The sequence below is a fragment of the Ambystoma mexicanum genome, chromosome 6p, assembly GCF_040938575.1.
Source record: "Ambystoma mexicanum isolate Mex_15411 chromosome 6p, UKY_AmexF1_1, whole genome shotgun sequence".
Taxonomy (NCBI): domain Eukaryota; kingdom Metazoa; phylum Chordata; class Amphibia; order Caudata; family Ambystomatidae; genus Ambystoma; species Ambystoma mexicanum.
Window position 1 is genome coordinate 4,307,651 of NC_090935.1, and position 27,570 is coordinate 4,335,220.

Below are 27,570 nucleotides of genomic sequence, written 5' to 3' on the forward strand. Positions count from 1 at the left end.
TTCTTAGTGGTGTGGATTATTATATAGCGTCTGTGCTAGTGATGTATATTCACATGATGGCAGTTTCTGAGTGATACGTTCTTAGTGGTGTGGATTAGGATAGCATCTGTGCTAGTGATTTATATTTACATGAAGGCAGTTTCTGAGTGATACGTTCTTAGTGGTGTGGATTAGGGTAGCATCTGTGCTAGTGATGCAGAATTACATGAAGGCAGTTTCTGAGTGATACGTTCTTAGTGGTGTGGATTAGGATAGTATCTGTGCTAGTGATGCAGAATTACATGAAGGCAGTTTCTGAGTGGTACGTTCTTAGTGGTGTGGATTAGAATAGCGTCTGTGCTAGTGATGCAGATTTCCATGAAGGCAGTTTCTGAGTGGTACGTTCTTAGTGGTGTGGATTAGGACAGCGTCTGCTAGTGATGCAGATTTACATGACAGCAGTTTCTGAGCGATATGTTCTTGGTGTGGATTAGGATAGCGTCTGTGCTAGTGATGCATATTTACACAAAGGCAGTTTCTGACTGAGTGACATGTTCTTAGGAGTGTGGATTAGGATAGTTTCTGTGCTAGTGATGCATATTTACATGAAGGCAGTTTCTGAGTGGTACGTTCTTAGTGGTGTGGATTAGGACAGCGTCTGCTAGTGATGCAGATTTACATGACAGCAGTTTCTGAGCGATGTTCTTAGTGGTGTGGATTAGGGAAGCGTCTGCGCTAGTGATGCAGATTTACATGAATGCAGTTTCTGAGTGATAGGTTAGTAGTGTGGATTAGGATAGTGTCTGTGCTAGTGATGCAGCTCTACATGAATGCTGTTTCTAGTGATATGTTCTTAGTGGTGTGGATGAGGATAGTGTCTGTGCTAGTGATGCAGATTTACATGAAGGCAGTTTCTAGTGATATGTTCTTAGTGGTGCGGATGAGGATAGCGTCTGTGCTAGTGATGCAGATTTACATGAAGGCAGTTTCTGAGTGATATGTTCTTAGTGGTGTGGATGAGGATAGTGTCTGTGCTAGTGATGCATATTTACATGAAGGCAGTTTCTAGTGATATGTTCTTAGTGGTGTGGATGAGGATAGCACCTGTGCTAGTGATGCAGATTTACATGAAGGCAGTTTCTGAGCGATGTTCTTAGTGGTGTGGATTAGGGAAGCGTCTGCGCTAGTGATGCAGATTTACATGAATGCAGTTTCTGAGTGATATGTTCTTAGTGGTCTGAATTAGGATAGTATCTGTGCTAGTGATGCAGATTTACATGAAGGCAGTTTCTGAGTGATATGTTCTTAGTGGTGTGGATTAGGATAGCCCTGTGCTAGTGATGCAGATTTACATGAAGGAAGTGTCTGAGCAATATGTTCTTAGTGGTGTGGATTATTATATAGCGTCTGTGCTAGTGATGCATATTCACAATGAGGCAGTTTCTGAGTGATATTTTCTTAGTGGTGTGGATTAGGATAGCGTCTCTGCTAGTGATGCATATTTACATGAAGGCAGTTCCTAGCGAGATGGTCTTAGTGGTGTGGATTAGGATAGCGTCTGTGCTAGTGATGCAGATTTACATGAAGGCAGTTTCTGAGTGATATTTTCTTAGTGGTGTGGATTAGGATAGCGTCTGCTAGTGGTGCACATTTACATTAAGGCAGTTTCTGAGTGATATGTTCTTAGTGGTGTGGAGTAGGATAGTGTCTGCGCTAGTGCTGCAGATTTACATGAAGACAGTTTCAGTGTAATGAGTTTGTGGTGTGCTCAAACGGACCTCTGAAGTGTGACGAGTCCGACTATGTTTGCATCGTGTTTACTGGCTCATAGCAAACTGCAACAATCAACCTCTTAATATTACAGTTGATTTTATGTAAAAGTCCTGCAGAAAGTTGTTTGCAATATATAACATGCAACACTGCCCAAGCCTTGAGCATGAGATCATTCTCAGGGCACCACAGGTCACTTTAGACTAGCGAGCAAGTCTCACTAGGTTTACATGGCAACATTGCCCAAGCCTCGAGCATGAGATTGTTCTTAGGGCACCACCGGCCACATTTGACGAGCGAGCAAGTCTCAATAGGTTAACATTGCAACACTGCCCAAGTCTCGAGCATGAGACTGCTCTCAGGGCACCGCCAGCCATATCAGACTAGCGAGCAAGTCTCAATAGGTTAACATGGCAACACTGCCCAAGCCTCGAGCATGTGATTATTCTCAGGGCACCATCGGCCACATTAGACTAGCGAGCAGGTCTCAATAGGTCAACATGGCAACACTGCCCAAGCCTTGAGCATGAGATTGCTCTCAGGGCACCACTGGCCACATTAGACTAGCCAGCAAGTCTCAATAGGTTAACATGGCAACACTGCCCAAGCCTTGAGCATGAGATTGCTCTCAGGGCACCACTGGTCACATTACACTAGAGAGCAAGTCTCAATAGGTTAATGTGGCAACACTGGCCAAGCCTTGAGCAGGAGATCTCACTCTGGGAACACCAGCCACATTGGACTAGCAAGCAAGTCTCAATAGCTTACAACACTTCCCAAGCCGCAAGCATGAGATTGCTCTCAGGACACCGCCGGTCACATTGGACTAGCGAGCAAGTCTCAATAGGTTAACGTGTCAACACTGGTCAAGCCTCGAGCATGAGGTTGCTCTCAGGGCACCACAGCCACATTGAACTAGTGAGCAAGTCACAATAGGGGAACGTGACAACACTGCCCAAGACTCATTGATCTCAGGGCCCCACCAGCCACATTGGACTAGCGAGCGAGTCTCAATAGCTTACAACACTGCCGAAGCCTTGAGCGTGAGATCATTCTCAGGGCACCACAGGCCACATTGGACTAGCGAGCAAGTCTCAATAGGTTAACATGGCAACCCTGTCCAAGCCTCGAGCATGAGATTGCTCTCAGGGCACCATTGGCCACATTGGACTAGCGAGCAAGTCCCAATAGGTTAACATGGCAACACTGACCAAGCCTCGAGCATGCGATTGCTCTCAGGGCACCACCGGCCACATTGTACTAGCGAGCAAGTCTCAATAGGTTAACATGGCAACACTGCCCAAGCCTCGAGCATGAGATTGCTCTCAGGGCACCACAGGTCACATTAGACTTGCAAGCAAGTCTCAATAGCTTACAACACTGCCCAAGCCTCGAGCATGAGATTGCTCTCAGGCACCACCGGCCACATTGGACTAGCAAGTGAGTTTCAATAGGTTAACATGGCAACACTGCCCAAGCCTCGAGCATGAGATTGCTCTCAGGGCACCACTGGCCACATTGGACTAGCAAGCAAGTCTCAATAGCGTAACATGGCAACACTGACCAAGCCTCGAGCATGCGATTGCTCTCAGGGCACCACCGGCCACATTGTACTAGCGAGCAAGTCTCAATAGGTTAACATGGCAACACTGCCCAAGCCTCGAGCATGAGATTGCTCTCAGGGCACCACAGGTCACATTAGACTTGCAAGCAAGTCTCAATAGCTTACAACACTGCCCAAGCCTCGAGCATGAGATTGCTCTCAGGCACCACCGGCCACATTGGACTAGCAAGTGAGTTTCAATAGGTTACCATGGCAACACTGCCCAAGTCTCGAGCATGAGATTGCTCTCAGGGCACCACTGGCCACATTGGACTAGCAAGCAAGTCTCAATAGCGTAACATGGCAACACTTCCCAAGCCTCGAGCATGAGATTGCTCTCAGGGCACCACCGGCCACATTGGACTAGCGAGCAAGTCTCAATAGGTTAACATGGCAACACTGCCCAAGCCTCGAGCATGAGATTGCTCTCATGGCACCACAGGTCACATTAGACTAGCGAGTAGTAAGGCTTTCATTGGGCTCTTCTCACAGAGCTGGACGGTGCCTGCAGAGAAGGCTCCAGAAATGACATCACAGCTTAAATACTACTTCCCTTTAGACACCGGGTGAAACTGGAGAGGAGGAACCGTTGTAAGTCTGTGTTGGCAGAATGACATCTGCAAAACAAGCATCTGGGATTAAATGTCAACTTGCCTCCTTTCCAATCATAGGATCCCTATACCCCCAAGAATTGACAGATATTAAATTAACAGATTGCCAGTTGAAAGTAATGGATTCAGTTGTGTTTGAAATGAGTATGTGAGAAAGCTTCTTTCACTTTGGTAGTACATTGAATGAACATTAAAATGGGTTTGAATATCGTACTCCATGCTGGAGTCCCGCCTCTAAGTGTGGGACCAGGTTTAGAACCCCTGTTGCTCTGCGTTGTTTTCCCTTCCAAGTTGTTGGATATTAGCAATGATGGGGCGCCATCCCCACTAGATACTAAAGATGTGATGAGAGCAGTTCTCAGGGTAACATTTAGTGAGTTCTTGGTCACAGCACAGAGGGCGCAGGGACACGCTGAGATTGAAGCTATTCTAGGCCACAGCACAGGGGGTGCAGGGGCACGCTGAGATTGAAGCTATTCTTGGGCACAGCACAGGGGGTGCAGGGGCACGCTGAGATTGAAGCTATTCTTGGGCACAGCACAGAGGGCGCAGGGTCACGCTGAGATTGAACCTATTCTTGGGCACAGCACAGAGGGCGCAGGGTCACGCTGAGATTGAACTTAGGTTGCAATTATCAGAATCCACAGAAAGGAGGGGTATAGATCGGGCTACGGGAAACTGGCAATTAACAGAAGCATTTGCACACACCCCTTAACAATAAAACAGAGTGTGTGTCCCCTCCTGAAATCTACCCTGTGGTATTTCATACAGGGCAATACACGTGGTGCCCCTTGGACCAATTCATTTCATTACATGGCACAATTATAATGTCAATTGGGACGATAGAGGGAAGTTGGGGTGAGTCTCCCATACACTTTGCCTCATCTATCGGTCTCTGGCACAAGCTTGTTCTTTCTGTGAATCCTAAAGGAAGGGGGTGTGTTTGCGGATTATCGGTTTAAAGTCCATGTTTAAATGCAGTGTAGCAGGGCCTGTGCCATTCTCTCTGTGGGAAGAAACTGGTGCTTTTTCTTTAAAGTTTCAGTTCAGTCCTTGTTTCCTCAATACTGATGTTATATATGTGTGTTTGGCCACATGCAATTAGGTCACAGTAGAGTTCTCAAACATGTCATATTGGTGAAGAACTGACCTAGTCTCAGACGCCTGCCTTTATTGTGTGTATATGGCAATGGGGATCTTTAATGCACTAGTTTAGTCATGTGTAATGATGATTAAAATATCCACTTAAGATGTTTGTTACCGGACAATGTTTTTTTTTTCTCTTACACTGTTGGATGCTAAAACGTTCAAAATTTCTGTGAATCACACTATTCCTACTGGAAATCACCTCTGTCACAGTTGATGTTATCATTGGAGCACCACTAATCTGCCACCTGTCAGGGTGCCTTGTTACTATGTGAGCAATTAACTAATGCACATCACTATTACTGAGAACCAGTTTCACTATTACTAAGAACCATTTCACTATTACTGAGAACCATTTCACTATAACAGGGAACCGCTCTGCATGCTACATGTGATGCCTGTGATTGTGAACGTGTTGAAACTAATAACGTGCATCTCAATTTTCCTTCAATAGGTGACGGATGGCCCAAAGAATTCAACGACAATGATAGTTACATTCTGTGGACTAATGAAGTGCAAAGCCTGAAACCAGCATTACAGACTAACTAACACATTAGGGTTTGAGAATGATAGCACCGGTGCTTTAGGTGCAGTAAGATGAGGCTTTTTGTTTTGCCTGTTATTCCGGAGAGAACACATATGAGCGCCAGTCTATATACATTCTAAATGTAAGTCTGGTTGGTTTAAAGAATTATTTTGAAACGCCAGTAAATTCAAATAACTAACAGTATCCATGCACTGAATATTTAAAAGCTTCAGTCAGAGGAAAAATCTTGTTTGTCACCAGAATGATCTACAGACGAGAAAGCTCACCTGTGCCCTGAATTTCATAAAAGATTCAGTGGAAAGGGTCCTCTTATTGAGCACCTAACAAAATAAACTGGCGAGAAACCGAACACGTGCTCAGAATGTCAAGAATGTTGCCATCTCAAAAACATACTTATTGCCCACATGAGGACATGGGTAAAAATCCTCCTCAGTGCACTGAATTCGGGAATAATGGCCATGTGCCTGATACACTTATCTGTCAACAGCACGTACAGACCGGTCAGAAACCTCATGTGTGCATTGAATGTGGGAAAGGGTTTGCTCAGAAGGGAGCTCTTGTAAATCACCATAGGATACATACCGGTGAGAAACCTCATGAGTGCAGTGAATGTGGGAAAGGGTTTTCTGAGAAAGGGAATCTTACTCATCATCAGAGAACACATACAGCTGAGAAACCTCATGAGTGCACTGAATGTGGGAAACGGTTTGCTCAGAAGGGAAGTCTTATTAAACACCAGAGAACACATACAGGTGAGAAACCTCATGAGTGCAGTGAATGTGGGAAAGGGTTTTCTGAAAAAGGGAATCTTACTCATCATCAGAGAACACATACAGCTGAGAAACCTCATGAATGCACTGAATGTGGGAAACGGTTTGCTCAGAAGGGAAGTCTTATTAAACATCAGAGAACACATACAGGTGAAAAACCTCATGAGTGCAGTGAATGTGGGAAAGGGTTTTCTGAGAAAGGGAATCTTACTCATCATCAGAGAACACATATAGCTGAGAAACCTCATGAGTGCACTGAATGTGGGAAAGGGTTTACTCGGAAGGGAAAGCTCACTATCCACCACAGAATACATACAGGGGAGAAACCTCATGAGTGCACTGAATGTGGGAAAAGGTTTGCTCGGAAGGGAGCTCTTGCTATCCACCATAGAACACATACAGCTGAGAAACCTCATGAGTGCACTGAATGTGGGAAAGGGTTTGCTGAGAAGGGAAAGCTCACTATCCACCAGAGAACACATACAGGGGTGAAACCTCATGAGTGCACTGAATGTGGGAAAAGGTTTGCTCGGAAGGGAGCTCTTACTATCCACCAGAGAAGACATACAGGTGAGAAACCTCATGAGTGCACTGAATGTGGGAAAAAGTTTGCTTGGAAGGGAAAGCTCACTATCCACCAGAGAACACATACAGGTGAGAAACCTCATGAGTGCACTGAATGTGGGAAAGGGTTTGCTCAGAAGAAAAAGCTCACTATCCACCAGATGACACATACAGGGGTGAAACCTTATGAGTGCACTGAATGTGGAAAAGGGTTTGCTCAGAAGGGAAAGCTCACTATCCACCAGATGACACATACAGGTGAGAAACACCATGTGTGCACTGAATGCGGGAAAAGGTTTGCCCAGAAGGGAGATCTTACTAGCCACCAGAGATCACATACAGGTGAGAAACCTCATGAGTGCACTGAATGTGGGAAAAAGTTTGCTTGGAAGAGAGATCTTACTATCCACCAGAGAATACATACAGGTTTGAAACCTCATGAATGCACTGAATGTGGGAAAGGGTTTGCTCGGAAGGGAAAGCTCACTGTCCACCAGAGAACACATACAGGTGAGAAACCTCATGAGTGCATTGATTGTGGGAAAAGGTTTGCTCGGAAGGGAGCTCTTACTATCCACTGGAGAACACATACAGGAGTGAAACCTCATGTGTGCACTGAATGTGGGAAAGGGTTTGCTCGGAAGGATAAACTCACTATCCACCAGAGAGCACATACAGGGGAGAAAACCTATGAGTGTACTGAATGTGGGAAAGGGTTTGTTCGGAAGGATAAGCTCACTATCCACCAGAGAATACATACAGGGGAGAAAACTTATGAGTGTACTGAATGTGGGAAAGGGTTTGTTCGGAAGGATAAGCTCACTATCCACCAGAGAACACATACAGAGGAGAAAACGCATGAGTGCACTTAATGTGGTAAAGGGTTTGCTGAGAAGAGAAATCTTGCTGTCCACCAGAGAACACATACAGGTGGGAAACCTCATGTGTGCACTGAAGTGGGAAAAGGTTTGCTTGGAAAGGAGATCTTACTCGTCACCAGAGATCACAGACAGGTGAGAAACTGTAGACGTCCACAGAATGTGGAGAAAGCTTCAGTCTGAGCAGTCACCTCATTAGACACTAGACTAAACGTAAACTTGACTATCTGTTTCCGTGAACTTAATATGGGAAATACGTCAGTGCACAGGATGATCTTATCCGCCAGGAGAGAGAGAGCATGTAGGTGGTGAAATCTCCTCTGCAATGGAAGCTTCAGAGAGGAGGCGGCGGTGCTTCTTCAATGGGACAGAATTTGGCTATTGCCTGAAATTGTGAAGAACCCACCTGCACAGCTGCGCCCAGCTTCCTTTGGCTCACAGATAGTGGCTGATTATGATTGGATAAATCTCGGCTGTTTGGAATGCATCACTTCTGGAATATTCTGAAAGGAGACTGAACCTTCTGTGTTAAGGTACCCATCCTATGGAACACTTTGCCTAAATTAATGGAACCAACTTTCTGAAAAATCTTAGACTCTCTGGTTGAATTAATAACTATAGACCCTCATTGGATGTAAGAGGGAAACTGTTCTATGATCTGTAGAGTAATTGTAAAGAACACACGCATATTTTATTTTACCTGAATTGCTATGTGCATGGAAGCATGCATTGCACAGAGAGGACATGTTTCTATTACTTAATGTAAAACATGCCTCTACTGGGAATGAGAATTACATTTGTACACCTCCATAAAGTAATTTTACTTTCAACTTTAAAGCGTTGGGATTAAAATATTCCAAATTTAAATTATCTGGAGCCCTGTCTGACACACTATGCTTGGCACAACACATGTGTCAAGCCAATGTTCATCGATGGGGAAAACATGGAGGATGGGATCCATAAAAGTGGAATTCCAATATTACTCCAGAGTCAGTTCCCATGAAATGAATGCCAGCCTGGAAACGCCCTCCTCGCTGAACGCTGGAGCAAATTCTCTACGGTTTCCTCAGGATCCTCTGTAGTGTATTACACTATTGCCTGTCTCTAGCGGAACACTCTTTAGGATCCCCTCTAGTGTAGTACACCATTGTCTGTCTCTAGTGGAACACTTTTCTCCTCTGCATCCAAGCTAGAGTATTACATTGTTACCCATTTCTAGTTGAACACTCTACTCCTCAGGATCCCCTCTAGTGTGTTACACTATTGCCTATCTCTAGTGGAACACTCTTTTCATGATCCCCAATGGTACCATACACCATTGCCTAGCTCTAGGGGAAAACTCTTCTCCCCAGGATCTCCTCTAGTGTATTACACTATTTCCTATCTCTGGTGGAACACTCTTCTCCTCAGGAGCCCCTCTAGTGTATTACACTATTGCCTATCTCTAGTGGAACAGTCCTCTCCCCAGGACCCCCTCTAGTGTATTACACTATTGCCTATCTCTAGCAGAAACACTCTTATCCCCAGGACTGTTGCTTATCTCTAGTGGAACACTTCTCAGGATCCCCTCTAGTGTATTACACTATTGCCTATCTCTAGTGGAACACTCTTCTCCTCAGGATCCCCTTTAGTATGTTACACTATTGCTTATATCTAGTGGAACACTCCTTTCCTCAGCATCCCCTCTATTGTATTACACTATTGCATTCTCCTCGGATCCCTTCTGGTGTCTTAAATTACTGGAGCACTCAGGATTTCTAGATAGTTCTCTGGCCTGGGGTCGGCATAGGGATGTACTTGCATAAGGGAGGGTGAATTCCACTCTTAAAGCACGGTTTTAAAAGAAATTGGTTTGGTGTGAATGGCAGGGAAAAGATGTGAAGTGTTCCATTAAATTATATGTAAATGTATTTTATAAAAGGGGACCTTTTTTTAATAGAGTAGAAAGGGCAAATCGAAGTATTCACAGAGTTGAAGCAATAAAACCCATGCACATTTGGAAATTAAATTCTGCTATGGGTGTAATGATATAGCTGTTCTCTCAAAATTCCAAGAAGGAATAGTGAGCAAAATGTTTAATAAATTAACTTGGTCCTAGAAAAGCTGAGATGCTGAATGTAATCCTTACCCAAGTGTGTTCATTAACTGAATGGCGGTTGATTAGAAGAATATTGACCTTCAGCTAATACGTCACTGCGTTAACTTTACAAATAAATTGTTAGTTGTACCTCCATGTGTTTGTTAAACCAATTTATATTTTCTGGCTTGCTTTGAAGTAAACTGTTTCTGGTCAGAGATGTCCTAAACAAGTTATGACTCTTACCTCAACCTGACCAAATCCTAATTTTAGGTGGTTGGTTCTGTAATCTCAGGTGAGCACACATTTAGTAGTGTACACCCATCTATTGATCACAAGTCAAAAACGTTTGAGGCACGTGGTATTGGTTGTATGGCACATTTTGTGTGAATATATGACACTGCATCATTTTAATCTGTACAAGATGGCCGACCGCTTCTAGCTTGGTGGAGCTTTTCTTCAAAGGTTGCTGCCCCCTGCCCTCACTGGCTTCCTCTCCTTCATTATCCAATCAGTGGCACCTGCCCCAACAATGAAGGCCCACATCTAAGGCCCTGGCTGTGCCTGTCCGGGCTTAGCTGGCCCCCACTCTACTACAGGCAAAGAATGCACCATGCTGCTAGGCACCTCCAACACTCACCCTTTGACTATCGCCTCCTTTCTTCTGCCATAACATGAATATTGACTGATTGTTCCGTTTGTCTGCCTCAGCTATCTTTGACTCTGTGCCTGTGACACTCCTGACTTTCTCACTGATCTATTTCAGCTGGCGCTTCCCCCTGTACTTCATGGCCAAATGTTCTTTAATTGATATGATAGGATATGATAGGATATGCTATATATAACATGCTTAATACCCAGAGGTTTCTAAGCACAGACCCAGGGATCAAACCTGTGTTGCTCTGTGTTGTCTTGCTTCCAAGGCAAGCACGTTGTCCCTGATCTATCCTCCCAAGACAATTGTCTTCACTTCCTGAGCTCTCAATTCCTTTTTGCTTCCACTCTCTACTACAGTGCTTCAATACATGTCTTAAAATAATTGCACCTAGGTGTGCTAGCACCCTGCATTGCTTTGTGACTGTTTCTTTTAATAGGTGTGCTCACCTCTTGCATTGCTTTGTGACTGTTCTATTGATAGGTGTGCTCACATCCTGCATTGCATTGTGACTGTTACTCTTAACATCCACTTGAGCCTTAGGGTCAGAACTGTGCCTTGCAGCACCCCCCCCTCTTCATCTCTCTGCCGCTCGCATCTTCTTCTCTTGCTCTAAGATGGCACTCTGCATCCCTCCAATCTACTCCAACTGCTAAACTATCACCTAGCCACCCTCTCACAAAATCTGGACAGAAAAAGCATAAAAAAGGCATCCTTGGTGCAAACCCTGGCCTCCCAATTGAAGACACATTTGTCAGTGCTTCCCCCAGAGAAATCTTCACTGACATCCTTTTCTCTGTCCCATCTCCAGACCTATGGACTGCTCATCTCATCTCTACTCTTCTATCTCTCCCATTAATGGAGGCACCAATTGGGAAGTCCTCTTGGCGGGCTTCTTCTCATCTCTCTGCTGCATTAATGTCTATTTCACGGGCACTATCCTGGTTCAAGGCCCTCTGACCAACCTCCTTCTCTTTGACCGGATCCTGCAGTCTCTCAGCAACTTCCTACCCTCCTTCTGCCTCTCCCCCTAATCCCCCCTGCTCTGCCACCTCTGACTGAAGTACCATGCCCCTGAACTCTACTTCAAAAAACTTTCAAATGTAGCGAACCTCTCCACCTGGCGACCCTCAACGCACGCTCAGCCAACAAACACTCTGCTGCCATCTGCCTTCTTGAAGACACTGACCTTGACATACTTGCACTCACTGAGACTTGGATCAGTGCCAGCTCAGTCCCTTCCTTTGACTCTCATGCTCTTACGCGACAGCTTTAAGATCACCTCCAAGCCTCAACCTCACCAGGCTGATGGTGGGGTTGCCTTAATCCTCCCTGAGTGGATTCCTTCTTGCATCCTACCGACTCAGCTCTATTCATCCTTTGCGAGCCTAGTATGGAAATTGGTCTTCTCTCCCTCTTCCACCCTGACCATTGCTACCATTTACCAGCCTGCAGGCGTTTCCTCTCTGTTTCTCTCTGGGTGGGCTGATTTCTGTTCCTCCTTACTCTCAACCACCTCCAACCTGCTACTCCTGGGTGACTTTAACATCCAATTAGACTCCCTGTGCACAGCAGCAACTCTCTTCATTGACCTCTGCATCTCTCTATCCCTCGCCATTCTGGTCCAGCCCGCTCTGCTGGACGCCCTCATCCACTCCGACCTCCCTCTCTCATCTCCTCTGGTCACCCCTCTGTCTTGGTCTGAGCACTCTCTTCTCTCCTTCCACCTGGGTCCCTATGGCCTTGTGACAACTCCTCCAAAAGCCCTGCCAACCTCGTTCACAAACATCCGTCCGATGAAACAAGTGTCCGCTGCTGCCTTCATTTCCATCTTCATTCCCCCTTGCCCGCCCAACTCAGACTCTACGTCTGACCCTGCTCTCAGCAATCTCTTATCTATCCATTACCAACACCCTTGACATCCTTGCCGCAGTCATGAGGTTCCGCCAGAAACCTGCCTCCAAACATTACACCTGGTACAACTCCGAACTTGCAGACCTGAAACATAAGTGCAGGGCTGCAGAACGGAAGTGTCAAACCTCAGGTTCACCCTCTGATATACTGGCTTTCCGCCTTCTCCAAAGGCATTAGACTCTCTATCCATGACAAAAAAAGGGCCCACATTCAGGCATGAGTATATGGCATGTCCAACTACCCGACTGAACTCTTACAAACTCTGCAGGGAACTTGCCAACCCGTCCGCAGTATCCTCTGCCCATACCTCTTCTCAGGCCCTTTGCAATGCACTTGCCACTCACTTCACCTCCAAAACCCAAGACATCCTGAACAGCCTTGTCATGCACTCTTCCAACCCAACCCTCACCCCCGCCCCCCCAACCTCTCATCCTCCTTTTTCCTCTTCGCCTCTGTCTCTACGGAAGAAGTCACCAGAGTTGTCAACTATATTAAGGTCTCTTCAAAACAGGTTGCCCCATGCTCTGAACCATCAAGGACAACATTTCCTCTCTCGCTGATCTCTGCAACCCCCTCCATTTCTACTTTTCCATCCTCCCTCAAGCACTCCCTTGTGCGCCCCCGCCTTAAAAAACTGTCAGCAGAACCTTGCTGTCCGGCCAACTATCGCCCCATCTCCATCAACCCCTTCCTGGGGAAACTGCTTGAGAAATTGGCCCTCCCCGAACTTCACACCCACACTGAATTTGTTGACGGTCTCCACGAACATCAATCTGGATTCCGAGCATCCAAAGGCATGGAAACTTCTCTTTTGAACATCTGTGAAGAACTGTTTGCATCCCTTGATTCCAACTCCCCTGCTGTTCTCACCCTCCATGATCTCTCTCCTGCATTTGACACAGTCAACCAAACCATCCTCATAAAAAGGCTCCATGACATGCTTTGTATCTCGGAGCGGGCACTGGACTGGCTGACCTCCTTCCTAACTGACCGCTTGTCCAAAGTCATCCTGGCCACCTTCTCCTTCCCCACTTACTTCTCCACCTGTGGCATCCGCCAGGGCTCCATTCTTTCACCTTGGCTCTTTAACATCTACCTTGCTATGCTGGCATGCCTCGTTTCCTCCCACTCATCCAACTTCCAGTGCTATGCTGGTGACACACAACCATTGGCAATAAGTCCCACTTTCAGCTTTTCCTTCTGAAAGGAATTCTACCTTTCCTCACCTTCACCCAGAGACTCAATGTTACCAGGGCTCTGTTCTCTCTAGGCTTGACTACTCTAATAGCCTCCTCCTTAACCTACTTTCGTCCACTCTGCGTCACCTCCAGCTAATCCAGAATAGGGCAGTGGGACTTATCCTTGGCCTCAAGCCCAAGGACTGCATCTCTCCTGCCTAAAAAGTCTACACTGGCTCCCCATCGCAGAGAGGATTACATTCAAATCCCTCTGCATAATCCACAATGCTGTCTGGGGCCCAACAAACAACTGTTCTATCTGCAACTCTTTCTGACCAAATATTCCCCCTCTAGACACCTGCGCTCCTCTGGCACCAACTCCTTGTGTGGAGGGCAGCTGGTCGATCACTTTCCTCATCGGGCTCCCTTCTTGGGAACAGCCTCCCTCTCCCCCTTGGTCTTGAGCAGGACCTCCATCCGGAAAAGCCTCAAGACCTTCCCCTTCACCTCTTCCTTCCCTCTCTCTCCCCTGCTAATCACACAGTAGCTTGATTTTTATGCAGGGTACTTATGCATCCCCGAGGCCCTGATCTCCCACATCTTATCTTCCCTGCTGCTGTCTATCCTCTGCACTTGCCTCGGCTCACCCTCCACCACTGGAGGTTGCACTTACCTTTCTTCATAGCACTTTAACTGCCGCTCTCCCTGAGCACCACATCACCTATCCCATACCTCTCTCTTCTCTGCACTTGCACGTTCTGAACACTCACAAGGCACAGTAGGTGTGTCTTCCCCTCCCCATTGTCTCTTCTCCTTTGTTGTATGTAATTATTTAACATTGTTGTAATTACATTGTCTATCATCCCCTGTCCCCTCCCTGTTTCCCTGTGGGCGCTTTGAAACAGTGTCAATGTAAGTTGTTTCATCCACATACTCTTCTTGGCTAAAGTTTCCACACACTATAGTTTCTTGTTGTAATCATTGTCCCCCATTTGTGAACTTGATGATGTAAAATGTGTTTGCCTATTTATATATTACTCCAGCAAGAGTATATAATGTGAAGGTGTCTCCCGCCTGACCACCGGGGTGTATAAGGCATGACCATGGTGTGGCTGGCTGCCAACACCTGCCCCATGAGGCATGGCTTGTGATAAGGGATGACCATGGTGTGCTGCCACCACCTACCCCATGAGGCATGGCTTGTGATAAGGGATGACCATGGTGTGCTGCCACCACCTGCCCCATGAGGCGTGGCTTGGCATAAGGGATGACCATGGCGTGACTGCCACCACCTGCCCCATGAGGCGTGGCTTGTGATAAGGGATGACCACAGTGTGGCTGCCACCACCTGCCCCATGCGGCATGGCTTGTGATGAGCGATTACCACGGTGTGGCTGCCACCACCTGCCCCATGAGGCATGGCTTGTGATAAGGGATGACCACGGTGTGGCTGCCACCACCTGCCCCATGAGGCATGGCTTGTGATAAGGGATGACCACGGTGTGGCTGTCGCCACCTGCCCCATGAGGCATGGCTTGTGATAAGGGATGACCACGGTGTGGTTGCCACCACCTGCCACATGAGGCACGGCTTGTGATAAGGCATGACCACAGTGTGGCTGCCACCACCTGCCCCATGAGGCACGGCTTGTGATAAGGGATGACCACGGTGTGGCTGCCGCCCCCTACCCCATGAGGCGTGGCTTGTAATAAGGGATGACCATGGTGTGGCTGCCGCCACCTGCCCCATGAGGCACGGCTTGTGATAAGGGATGACCATCTTGTGGCTGCCGCCACCTGCCCCATGAGGCACGGCTTGTGATAAGGGATGACCATGGTTTGGCTGCCACCACCTGCCCCATGAGGCACGGCTTGTGATAAGGGATGACCATGGTGTGGCTGCCACCACCTACCCCATGAGGCGTGGCTTGTAATAAGGGATGACCATGGTGTGGCTGCCACCACCTGCCCCATGAGGCATGGCTTGTAATAAGGGATGACCATCTTGTGGCTGCCGCCACCTGCCCCATGAGGCACGGCTTGTGATAAGGGATGACCATGGTTTGGCTGCCGCCACCTGCCCCCTGAGGCGTGGCTTGTGATAAGGGATGACCATGGTTTGGCTGCCGCCACCTGCCCCCTGAGGCGTGGCTTGTGATAAGGGATGACCACGGTGTGGCTGTCGCCACCTGCCCCATGAGGCATGGCTTGTGATAAGGGATGACCACGGTGTGGTTGCCACCACCTGCCACATGAGGCACGGCTTGTGATAAGGCATGACCACAGTGTGGCTGCCACCACCTGCCCCATGAGGCACGGCTTGTGATAAGGGATGACCATGGTGTGGCTGCCACCACCTACCCCATGAGGCGTGGCTTGTAATAAGGGATGACCATGGTGTGGCTGCCACCACCTGCCCCATGAGGCATGGCTTGTAATAAGGGATGACCATCTTGTGGCTGCCGCCACCTGCCCCATGAGGCACGGCTTGTGATAAGGGATGACCATGGTTTGGCTGCCGCCACCTGCCCCCTGAGGCGTGGCTTGTGATAAGGGATGACCATGGTGTGGCTGCCGCCACCTGCCCCATGAGGCACGGCTTGTGATAAGGGATCCCATAGTGTGGCTGCCACCACCTGCCCATGGGGCATGGCTTATGATAAGGGATGACCATGGTGTGGCTGCCACCACCTGCCCCATGAGGCATGGCTCGTGGGTGTTGAGGGAACAATAACCCCACAAGACCCAGGAAAAAGGAGCAAGGGCTTGTCACATTTTATGTTTTGAATATTTATAAGGCACCTATACAGTAAATGTTGTTTCCAGGCGCAACAAGACAAAAAGGGTCTCGGGGGGGGGGGGGGGGGGAGATTGGCGGGAGGGCAGGGGAGTTAATAACTATAACGGTCCTATTAGGCGTTGTGACATTCAGATCATACATGTGTAGTAACGAGAAGTGCAAAAAGGGAGGATGGGGGAAGGGGGTTCACCGGAGAACATGCATGCTGTAATTTGCAGCTTACAGATTGAGTGTAACCTCAAGGATGCTTGGGAAGCTGGAAGGGCTTCACAGCCTTAAACTTAAAAGAATCCACATAGCGTGTGACGCAGTACTGTGCATGAATGAACTGCAGCAACATGGCCGCCCTCTTCATTGGCACGGAGTGCCTCCAAGGGTTGCTTAGCAGCCAAATTGTATCACGCCTGATTGTCCCACGGCTTCGTTATTGCACGAATCTGCTGCCGGCTGGCGAATAAACGGGCCCCCCAGCCAAATTCCCCACTCCTATCGCCCTTGTTGGGGCGGTGGAGGGCCCCCACCTCTTGATCCCCTAATCATTAGGAGCCCCCCCACTGCAGCTGGTACCCAGACGACCTGTGCTCTTGCACTTCCATTACTAACATTGACACATGAGTGATAGCTGAACTCTCGCATTGCCTCCTCCTCCAACAAAACCTGATCCAAGCTTCTCCTCACTCGGACTGTCTGACTTGATCCAATCCTCCTTTTCTTCACTGCATTTTGCGCCCTACTCTTGATTTTATTTTCATACTTAGGTGTTGTGCTTTTAACATCCTGCGCGCCAGATTTTGTTCCATGTGCTTTTAACATCCCCGCACCTTGAAACACTTGTGTATAGGCGCGTTAGAAATGCCATTTCATATCATAACCCAGATTGCATTGCATTTTATACCTTATGTTTTGGCTCCCAAACGTGGGTGTTGTGCTTTTAACATCTCGCACCCCAGTTTGCATTGCATCCTGTACCCTGTGCTTGACTTTCAAACTTAGGTGTTGTGCTTTTTAACATTGTGCACCGCAGATTGCATTGCATTTGTACCCTGTGCTTGACTTCCAAACTTAGGTGTAGTGCTTTTTAACATCTTGCGCCCCAGATTTCATTGTATTGTCTGCCGCTCCTGTACCCCTAGACCGTCGTGTGAGCTGGGCCTGAACTTGCAGTGCAGCCCCTCCTCTTTCCTTTCTCTATCCTCTACCACCCTCATGGCACTCACCATCTCTCTCATCTTCTCCAACTGCTACGCTTTCACCTACCCTCCCTCTCTTACAAAGTCTGGAAGAAAAAAGCACAAGAAAGATATATTGAGAGCCAACCCTGGCCTACCCATCGAAGACACCTATGTCATTGCAACTTCCAGAGAGGTCTTCAGTGACCTCCTCTTCTCTGTCCCTTCTCCAGATCTATGGACTCCTCATCTCATCTCCACTCTCCTCCCTTTCATATCCCCTTCCATTAATGGTGGCATCAAATGGGAAGCCCTCTTGGCTGGCGCCTCGTCATTGCTGCATCATTAATGTCTACCACACAGGCACTATCTTTGTTCTGGGTCCTCACCCCAACCTCGTCCTCTTTAACCGGCACCTTCCGTCACTTATTAACTTCCTTTACCTGCTTCTCCCCCTACCACTCTCTCTGTCCCTCCCCCTGTGACTGGTGTACCACCCCCCTGTACTCCTCCCCCTGTGACTGGTGTACCACCCCCATGTACTCCTCCTCCTCAGAGAACCTTCAAAGGTGGAAACATCCTTCACCTGGCTACTCTTAATGTCCGCTCAGCTAACAAACACTCCACGACATCTGTCTCCTTCTTGAAGACACTGACCTCAATATTCTCTCTTATCGAGACATGGTTCAATGCCAGCTCAGTCACTGCTTTTGACTCTCTTCTCCCTGATGGCTTCAAGATAATTTCCAAGCCTCAACCTCACCGTGCTGGTGGTGGGGTTGCCTTAATCTTCCCTGGGTGGGTTCCTTCTTCCGTCATACCCACTCAGCTCTACTCCTCGTTTGAGAGGCTGTTCTGCAAGTTGCTCATCTCTCTCTCCCTCCTCCTCTCTGCCCATTGCTATCATCTACAGGCCTCGAGGTGCTACCACCCTGTTCCGCTCTGATTGGGCTGATTTCTGCTCATCTCTCCTCTCAACCACTTCTGATCTCCTCCTTGTGGGCGATTTCAACGTTCAATTGGACTCCTCTGTCACAGCATCCACTCTCTTTCTTGCCCTCTGCACTTCTCTATCCCTCTCCCTTCTGGTACAACCCACTCTGCTGGACACACTCTGGACGCCCTCTACCATTCTGTACTCTCACTCTCACAACCCCTTCTGGACACTCCACTCTCTTGGTCAGTTCATTCTCTCCTCGCCTCTCACCTGGGTCACTTCGGCCCTCTGACCGCACCTTCAAAGCCCTGCCAACCTCGTTCACGAACGTCCATCCGATGAAACGAGAATCAGCTGCTGCCTTCGCATCCACCTTCATCCCTCCGCCCCCCTGACTCTACCACCCACTCTGCTCTCAGCAACCTCTGTCTGGCCATTACCAACACCCTTGACATTCTTGCCCCCATCATGAGGATCTGCCTGAAACCCGCTTCCAAATATAACACTTTGCAGAATTTGCAGTACTGAAATGCAAGTGCAGAACCGCAGAACGGAAGTGGCAAACCTCAGGCTCGAATCTCTATCTACTATCCAGTTCTGGTGCACTTCCAAGTGCAGAATTGAGTGGGTATGATAGTAGCAGGGAGCATTCAGGAAAGATCAGTTCCACTCTGCCTACAGACCGGTTAGGCCTGGACTTGGAGAGGATCTTATAGCTCTCTGAGAAAGAGTGCCGAGAGCAGTGACAGAGCTGTCATTGAACCACGTCTCAGTAAGAGCGGGGACATCAAGCTCAAAGTCATCAAGAAGGAAACCAATATCAGAAGAGGGTTTAAAAGAGCGAGCATAGAGTGCAGCTAAGTGAAGCTGGTTGCCACCTTTTGAAGGTTTTCCAAGGAGGGGTACAGGGGTGTGGTATGCCTGTTGGTGGTGGCGAAGAGGCCAGGCAGAAGGAAGAGTGGCAGGAGAAGGGACCACAACACTGGTTGTAATGTAGTAAAGGAAAGTCTTTATTGCTTTTCATGATCATTAAAGAAATGTCTTTTCTCGAAAATTGGTTACATTATGGCAAAAGGCAAGTCTTTTCTAATTCTCTGGTTGACAACATTTTCAACTGAAACAACAACTTAATATGACAAACTTTCTCTTTAACACAACAGTTCAACATAGCTTTCCTGGCATACTCTCCTGCCAAGAAACGTCTCAACGGAAACTCTTGATATCCTGGTTTACTCGCCTGCCATGAATATCTCCCTTTTGGCTCATGCATATCCCCTGGTGTACTCTCCTGCCAGAAATCTCTTTCCAAAATAGGTTCACTACCTGATGCTCTTGTCAGTTCTCTCTGCAACATTCATATTCTTCTTAGGTATCACTCAATTGTACTTCTTCAATAGTTAATCTTTGTTGACTTCAGTTATTACTTGTTCCAACTTCTCCCTTACTGACATTCCATATATGAGGGTTTGTTCAAGCTCTGTCTGTCAACCTTTCTTTCAACACCTCTTGGCAATGCTTGTTCCAGATTTCCCCCAACTGATATCTAATAGCAGGAGAATTGTACAACCTTTGCTTCTTTGTTTCTTTTTCAACGTCTTCTGGCTTATGGCAATGCTGGTTCCAGTTTTCCACCAACTGACATCTCGTAGCAGGAGAATTGTACCATATTTGCCTTTGCTTTTCAATTCTATTTGGTTGGTATTCAAAAATTCTTTCCAAATGTACATTAATGCATTCACACTTCCCGGGGCCCCCTACTCGTTTAGGTTGACTCACTGGTTTGCTGTGCGCCTGCTGCAAGGAGGTTCTGTCGGGCAAGATTTCCCTTCTTGGCAGAGTCTCTTTTGGCTCCTGCATCGGCATGTCAGTCCTTCCCCGATGGAACCACTGCCGCTCTGAAGGACCGCGTCTCCCCTGGTCCTGCTGCACACAGCTCATCTTGACTTTACCAGAGTTCCTCCTCTCCGGTCCTGAATGCCTCCAGTACGTTAACAACAGATGCTTCCCGCTCTTACCACGGCTCTTCTCTGTGAGTTTGCCTCTGGACTCGCTTCCCGCTCTCCACACTCTGCAGCCTTTCTCCTCTCTCCCTCTCCGGTCTATCAGCTACAGGTGATTTCCAGGTATAAATGTCCTTTGCAGCTGACTTTGATCTTGACAACTAGACTGCACTTTGTACTTGGTGTCACATTCCCTTCACATTGGGCCTCATTATGACTTTGGCGGTAGCCATGCCCATGCCGGTTAAAAAAGGCACGGCTGCCGCCGCAATCATTTTTTTTCCGGCGCCCGGGAATGGTCAATTACTGGGACATTACAGCCCCAGCGGAGACGGCAATTGCCTATATCCGGGCACCGGAAAATATTACTCCCGATTCCCATTTGCGTCCCTTTGGACTCAATGGGGAGGACGGATGCACCGGCACCATTCATGAATGGTGCTGGTGCATCCATCGAGGTCTGCGAGCGGGTGCCGTTCCGCCTGCCAGGTCAGACCTGGCGTGCTGACAGGCACCCGCTCGCAGAATCATAGTTTGACAGTCAGGAAACAACGGTACCGGCAAGCTTACCGGTACCGTTGTTTCCGGACTGGCAAACTTGTAATGAAGCCCATTGACTGCTAAACAATGCTGTACAACGAAGTACAACAAAGTGCCAAAGCTTTAGGTAAAGTACCTTTTAAAGTGCTTGACAACCAGAGTGGTATATTCATATCTCATCCATAATAGCATCCAACATTAGGGAACAGTCGACGTGGAGATTTCTCTCCCAGAAGAGGGAGCTTTGCTTTTTCCCCCATTGAATTGTATTGGTGGAAAGGACATCTTGTAGTTCAAAGTTGTGTTTTGGTGGCACATTTTCAATTGAGTTGAGGGTGCAACGGAGGGCTTGGCTGCAGGAGAGAGAGCCAGGCTACAAGAGCAACAGCAACGAAATATAACAATGTAACCAGCTTTAACACTCTCCTCCCTGATGGCTACAAGTTCCTCTCCGATCTCAGATCCAACCGTTCCGGAGGGGGTGTCGCCCTGATCTTCCCTGAGTGGATTCCTGCCTCTGTCATTCCTACGCAGGCCTACTCCTCTTTCGAATACCTCGTGTGCAGGCTCTCTCTCCTGGCCATTCCCCCACTGTGGCTATCATCTATCGACCACCTGGTCAGATCTCTGCCTTCCTCTCTGAGTGGGAGGACCTCTCCTCCTCCCTTCTTGTCTCAACCACTCAACTCCTGCTTCGTGGAGACTTTAACATCCACCTGGATGCTTCCTGTCCTTCTTTTGGACTCTTTCGCAACCTCTGCAACTCTATCTCACTCTCTATCCTGGCCTCTGGCCCGACTCACTCTGCAGGGTGCACTCTGGATGTTCTGATCTCTACAGACCTTCCCCTTTCTATCCCTCTCACTACTCCTCTCTCCTGGAGTGATCACTTTCTCCTTTCCTCCCATCTCTCCCTCTCTACCCCTCGGGCCAAGCCAACTCCAGCACTGCCATCTGCCTTCTCTGTTATCCCACCTATGAAGCGTGTGTTATTTGAGGGTTTCGCCGCCACTTTCTCAGCCCCTCTATCCACTTGGCTGACACACACCCTGACACAGCACTTTCCATGTTCCACTCTGCTATCTCTGATACTCTCGATGTTCTTGCCCCTGTCATGAGGATACGCTTTAAGCCCAAAGCCAAGTGCAACTCTTGGTACGACTCAGACCTCGTCACCCTTAAGGGCAAGTGCAGGGTGGCTAAGAGGAAATGGCGTGCTTCTGGTAATCATCTGACAAACTGGCCTGCCGCCTGCTCCAAAGGCAATACCGGCTCTCTGCACCAAGGCGAGAGCCCGCATCCAAGCTCACGTCTCTGCGGCATCTAACAACTTGTCCAAACTCTTTAAAATTGCCAAGGAGCTGGTCAATCCTGCTGCTGTCTATACCTCTCCTGTCCCCCTCCCAGGCACTCTGCACGGCCCTGGCTTCTCATTTCATCTCTAAAACTCAGGACATCCTGTCCTCTCGCTCTTCCTCTCCACCTCCTCCCTCCACTCACTGCTCTTCCTCTGGCTCTTCTACGGCCACCTCTCCTCCCTCCTTCTCTGCCTTTCCCCTGTTCTCCTGAGACAGGGTTTCTAGACAAGTCTGATCTATTAAAATCTTGTCAAAACAGGTTCACCACTGTTTCTCCAAAACAATCAAGGACCACATTGACTCCCTGGCTCCTGCTCTCGCTGATTTCTGAAACCACTCCTTCACCACTGGAGACTTCCCCTCCCCCGGGAAGCACTCCCTTGTGCCCCCGCTTCTTAAGAAACCCTCTGCCGACCCGTCTTGCCCGACTAACTATCGTCTAATCTCCATCACTCCTTTCCCAGGGAAAACTCCTGGAAAAGCTAGCAATCTCCCAGCTGAATCTTCACACTGAATCTGTTGCTGGTCTCCATGACCATCAGTCTGGCTTCAGAGCTGCCAGAAACACAGAAACTGCTCTCCTGAACACCCGTGAAGATCTGCTCTCCAACCTTAACTCCAATACCCCCTGTGTCCTCCTCTTACTTGATCTCTCTTCTGCCTTTGACACGGTCAACCATGCCATCCTACTCAATCGTCTCTGTGATAACCTGGGTATCACCGGCCAGGCCCTGGCTTGGCTGACCTCCTTCCTCTCCGATCGACCCTCCCAGGTCCAACGTGGGTCCTTCCTCTCCTCTATCTCTATCTCTACCTGTGGTGTTCCCCAGGGGTCTAACTTCTCTCCCTGGCTGCTCAACCAATACCTGGCACTTCCTGCCCACCGCATTGCCACTCTCTGCCCCAACATTCAGTGCTATGCGGATGACACTCAACCCCTTTTCAGGCTCCCTTCCGCCACCTCTTCTCCTTCTCTCATCTCTGACTGTCTGTCTGCCATCCAGGAGTGGTGTGCCGCCAATGATCTGTGCCTTAATGCCAGTAAGACCAAGATTCTCCTCATCGGCACACCTGCTACCTCCTTTCCTGTCACTCTCTGGCCAGCCTCTCTTGGCCCTCATCCTGCTCCTACCTATGAGGCTAAAAGCCTCGGGGTCATCTTCTACTCCACACTTTCGTTCTCTCCTCACATCTCTGACGTCTCTAAGAAATCACACTACCAGCTGCACCTCCTCAGAGGTATTCTTCCTTTCCTTGCCTTCCCCCAAAAGCTAACAGTCTCCAGAGCTCTGGTTCTTTCCAGGCTGCACTACTGCAACAGCCTCTTTCTAAATCTGCCTGCCTCTGCAACTCATCCAAAACAGGACTGCGAGACTTGTCCTTTGCCTCAAGCCAGGGATTGTATCTCTCCAGGACTGAAATCTCTGCACTGGCTCCCAGTGGCTACGAGGATTAAGTTCAAAACCCTCTGCATTGTCCACAAGGCCTTCTCGGGCCTGGGACCTCAATACCTTTAACTCTCTCTTCCTAAATATCTTCGCTCATCCACCTCCAACTTCCTCAGGGTCAGTCGCTTCTCCAAGCAGCGAGTTGGTGATAGAGCTCTTTCTTCTGCTGGGACCTTCTTCTGGAATAGCCTCCCTGCCTCTCTGAAACTTGAGGAGAACCATCTCTGGTTCCAGAAGCACCTCAAGACCTTCCTCTTTGCTTCTGCTTTCTCTCCTCCTCTCCCCAGCTGAACTCCTGGCTGAAACTGCACTGGTTCCTGGCTACCCTCTGATCACGGGCCCAGGTCTCCTCCCTGCCAGTTGCACACCTGCACTGCCCCCCTGGCAACCCCTGCATTTGGGGACTGTTTTATGTATCCCTACAGCCCCGACTAGCCCTTGACACCTGATGTCTGCACTTACCCTTGCACTTGCCCATACATGCCAACATTCCGAGGCCACTGGGAGGGAAATTTCATCAGTGAAATCGGGAGACATAAGGTTCCCATTGGAATGAATTGGGGCTGGAATTATTTCGGGAGGGTTGGTATTTATGCTTGCCACCAGCTGGCCGCACTTCTTTATTTATGTTACTGTTATCCTATGTACTGCACTGTCCCCTCCCCCCCTCCTTTTCCCCTTCCCCCCTCGTCACGCTTTGAAACACTTGTGTATAGGTGCGTTGTAAATGTCGTATCATATCATATTATCATTCAAACAACAAATGCTTCTGTTTATGGTAAGTGTGCATATTCACTATTACTATATATGGAACAGCAGCAGTACGGTGAGGATGTTTTGGAATGGCATACACTGCAAACTCAATTGCTTCTCGTTTGAGCAGATAAGGTACAGAGGAATTAAACGAGTCACCCAAGATCAAACACTTTGGTTAAGTGGGGAAGCTAGGATTTTCTCCTACAATGAAATTCAGGCACTTGACCACATAGTTTCCCAGATCAAGGTGGTATGAATTTGTTTTAATGTTTGGGCTTTAATACCCCAAATAATACTGAGGGGGTCATTCTGAGTTGGGCGGTAAGGGTTTACGGGCACCAGTAAGGATGCCGGTGCCGGTAAACCCTTACCGCCCAATCCGAGGTCCCTTAGCGGGTCCCAGCAGGAACGGGTGGTCTGACCACCCGTTCTCTGTAGTTCCTGTCAATTTGTGGTACCGTTATTAGCGCCTTCCCCATTCCCATTGAGCCCTATGGCGGCTCAAATGGGAATGGGGAATGGTTTACTGAATGGGGACTTACCGGGTCCTCCAGGGTCGGAATGACCCGTAAGTCCCCATTCAGCCAGACCGGACCCGGATTTGGAGGCAGCCATGGTGCTAATAGCACCATGGCTGCCTCCAAACTCGGAATGACCCCCTGTGTTTTATGAGAGATGACTTTAAAAGTACACAACTCACACAATAAACCAACCTTACAATATTGAAATCATGGTAGAAACATGTTGAACAGAAAGAGAATGATTGTAGCTTTATGTGCCCCATCCAGAATGGAAGGCTACAGGTTCCAGCATGCAAAGTGAAAATACAACACATATCCTGCAGACACAAACTGAAATTAAATTGGTGAAAGGTCATGGTTTCACCCATCCTGCGGACACAAACTGAAATTAAATGGATGGAAGGTCATTGTTTCACCCATCCTGCGGATTGTAATGCATTCCCCGTCATTTGTAATCAAAGTCAATGGGCCTTATTATGACCCTGGTGGTAGCCGTGCCGGTAAAAATGGCACGGCTGCCACCAGGGTTATTTTTTCCGGCACCCGACAATGGGAACTCACTGGGGCAATACAGCCCACAGGTCCTGGTAATTCCTCATTGCCGGGCACCGGAAAAAATTACTCCCCATTCCCATTGAGTCCGGGTTGGAATGCACCAGCACCATTACCAGCGCCGTTAAACCCATTCCGCCCACCTCGTAATGAGGCCCCCATTGTTTGTTATGGTTCCCTTTGTGTACACATTTCTACTTGATGGTAGATTACCTGTTCTCATCCAGTGCAATGATATGACTGTAAAGATACCTGTCAGTGTACAATGTGAAGTACCAGGAAGGGTTCTGTTGGGAAATGACCTGAAAACTCTTGGAGTTGTGTCACACACCCCCAGACCTCCTAGTAAAAGGGTACAGGAGCTCACCAGACTGGCAAGAGAGAAAACCATGAGGGGTTCTTCTCAGGAGATGATAGAAGAAGAAATCACTCCTACTCCACTGGAGTTACTTACTGCAATACTTACTTACTGCAATAGCTGAAAAGCCAGAAGCAAATGGGAAACCCAAGACTTCTAAAAAGAAAACAGCAGCAAGCACTCCAGTACTTCCCCCTAGGTTGTCCAAAGTTACACCAGTAACTCCACCTCCAGCTGAGGCTGAGAGGGAGGTACAACCCTGTGTGGTTGAACTAGATTCTGAAGAAGAGCTAGGAGGAGGCCAAGATCTTATTGGAGATCTGGATCCTGCTCACCATCCTGAGCTGCAGTCTTTACTGGCAGAAGGTGGACCCAGCAGGACAGCTTTTCGTAAGGGACAAAGAGAATGTCCATACCCTGGAAGGTATCCGCCACCAGGCAGCTTCTCAGGCTGAAGGGCAAGAGCCTGGGAAGTACAGGTTGCACTGGGAAGATGGCCTCTTCTACAGTGAACCAACTGAGTCTGCACCTGGAGACTACCAACGACTTGTAGTCCCTCAAGAAAACCGACTTCAGTTCTTGCAGTTAGCCCATGAGATTCCTTTGGCTGGTCACTTGAGTTTAAAGAATACCAAGGAAAGGGTCTCACTCTACTTCTATTGGCCAAAGATGGGGGCTGAGGTATATAAGTTCTGCAAGAGCTGTCACACCTGCCAAATCTCTGGCAAGAGTGGTACCAAGAATGTGGCACCTTTTAGTGCCTCTCCCAGTGGTGGGAGTCCCATTTGAGAGAGTAGGGATTGACATTGTTGGTCCCCTTGATCCTCCAACCTCCTCAGGCAACAGGTTTATCCTTATTGTAGTAGACCATGCTACTAGGTACCCTGAGGCAATTCCTATGAGGACTGTTACAGCTCAAGCTGTGGCTAAGGCCCTCCTTGGTATTTTTACCAGGGTTGGGTTTCCTAAGGAGGTAATCTCTGACAGGGGGTCAAATTTTATGTCCCACTACATGAAAGCCATGTGGAAAAACTGTGGAGTTACCTACAAGTTCTCTACCGCCTACCACCCACAAACAAATGGCTTGGTTGAAAGGTTTAATAGGACAATGAAGAGCATGATAGGTGCTTTAGAAGAACCCCTTAAGAAAAAGGGGGACCTTCTACTGCCATGCCTTCTCTTTGCTTATAGAGAAGTCCCTCAAGAGGGAGTGGGTTATTCTCCCTTTGAACTTCTCTATGGCCCTCCAGTCAGAGGTCCATTGACCCTGATTAAGGAGGGGTTGGAGAGTGCTCCTTCCCCCAAGCCAGTCAGAGTGACTGACTTGGTAGCAGTCTGTACCACACAGATTTACCTGGTAGCTGTGGCTGAGCAGTCAGACTTCCCTCAAGAAAAGTAAGGCAGTATATAGAGTATACACATTTAGGTACAAAAATACAG

The 27,570-nt window shown here is 48.2% G+C and overlaps 1 pseudogene; it reads left to right on the forward strand.

The window, feature by feature from the left end:
- Nucleotides 1-10,101, forward strand: part of LOC138511116 (zinc finger protein 585A-like) — a 501,977-nt pseudogene extending 491,876 nt beyond the window's left edge.
- Nucleotides 10,102-27,570: the final 17,469 nt, after the last annotated feature.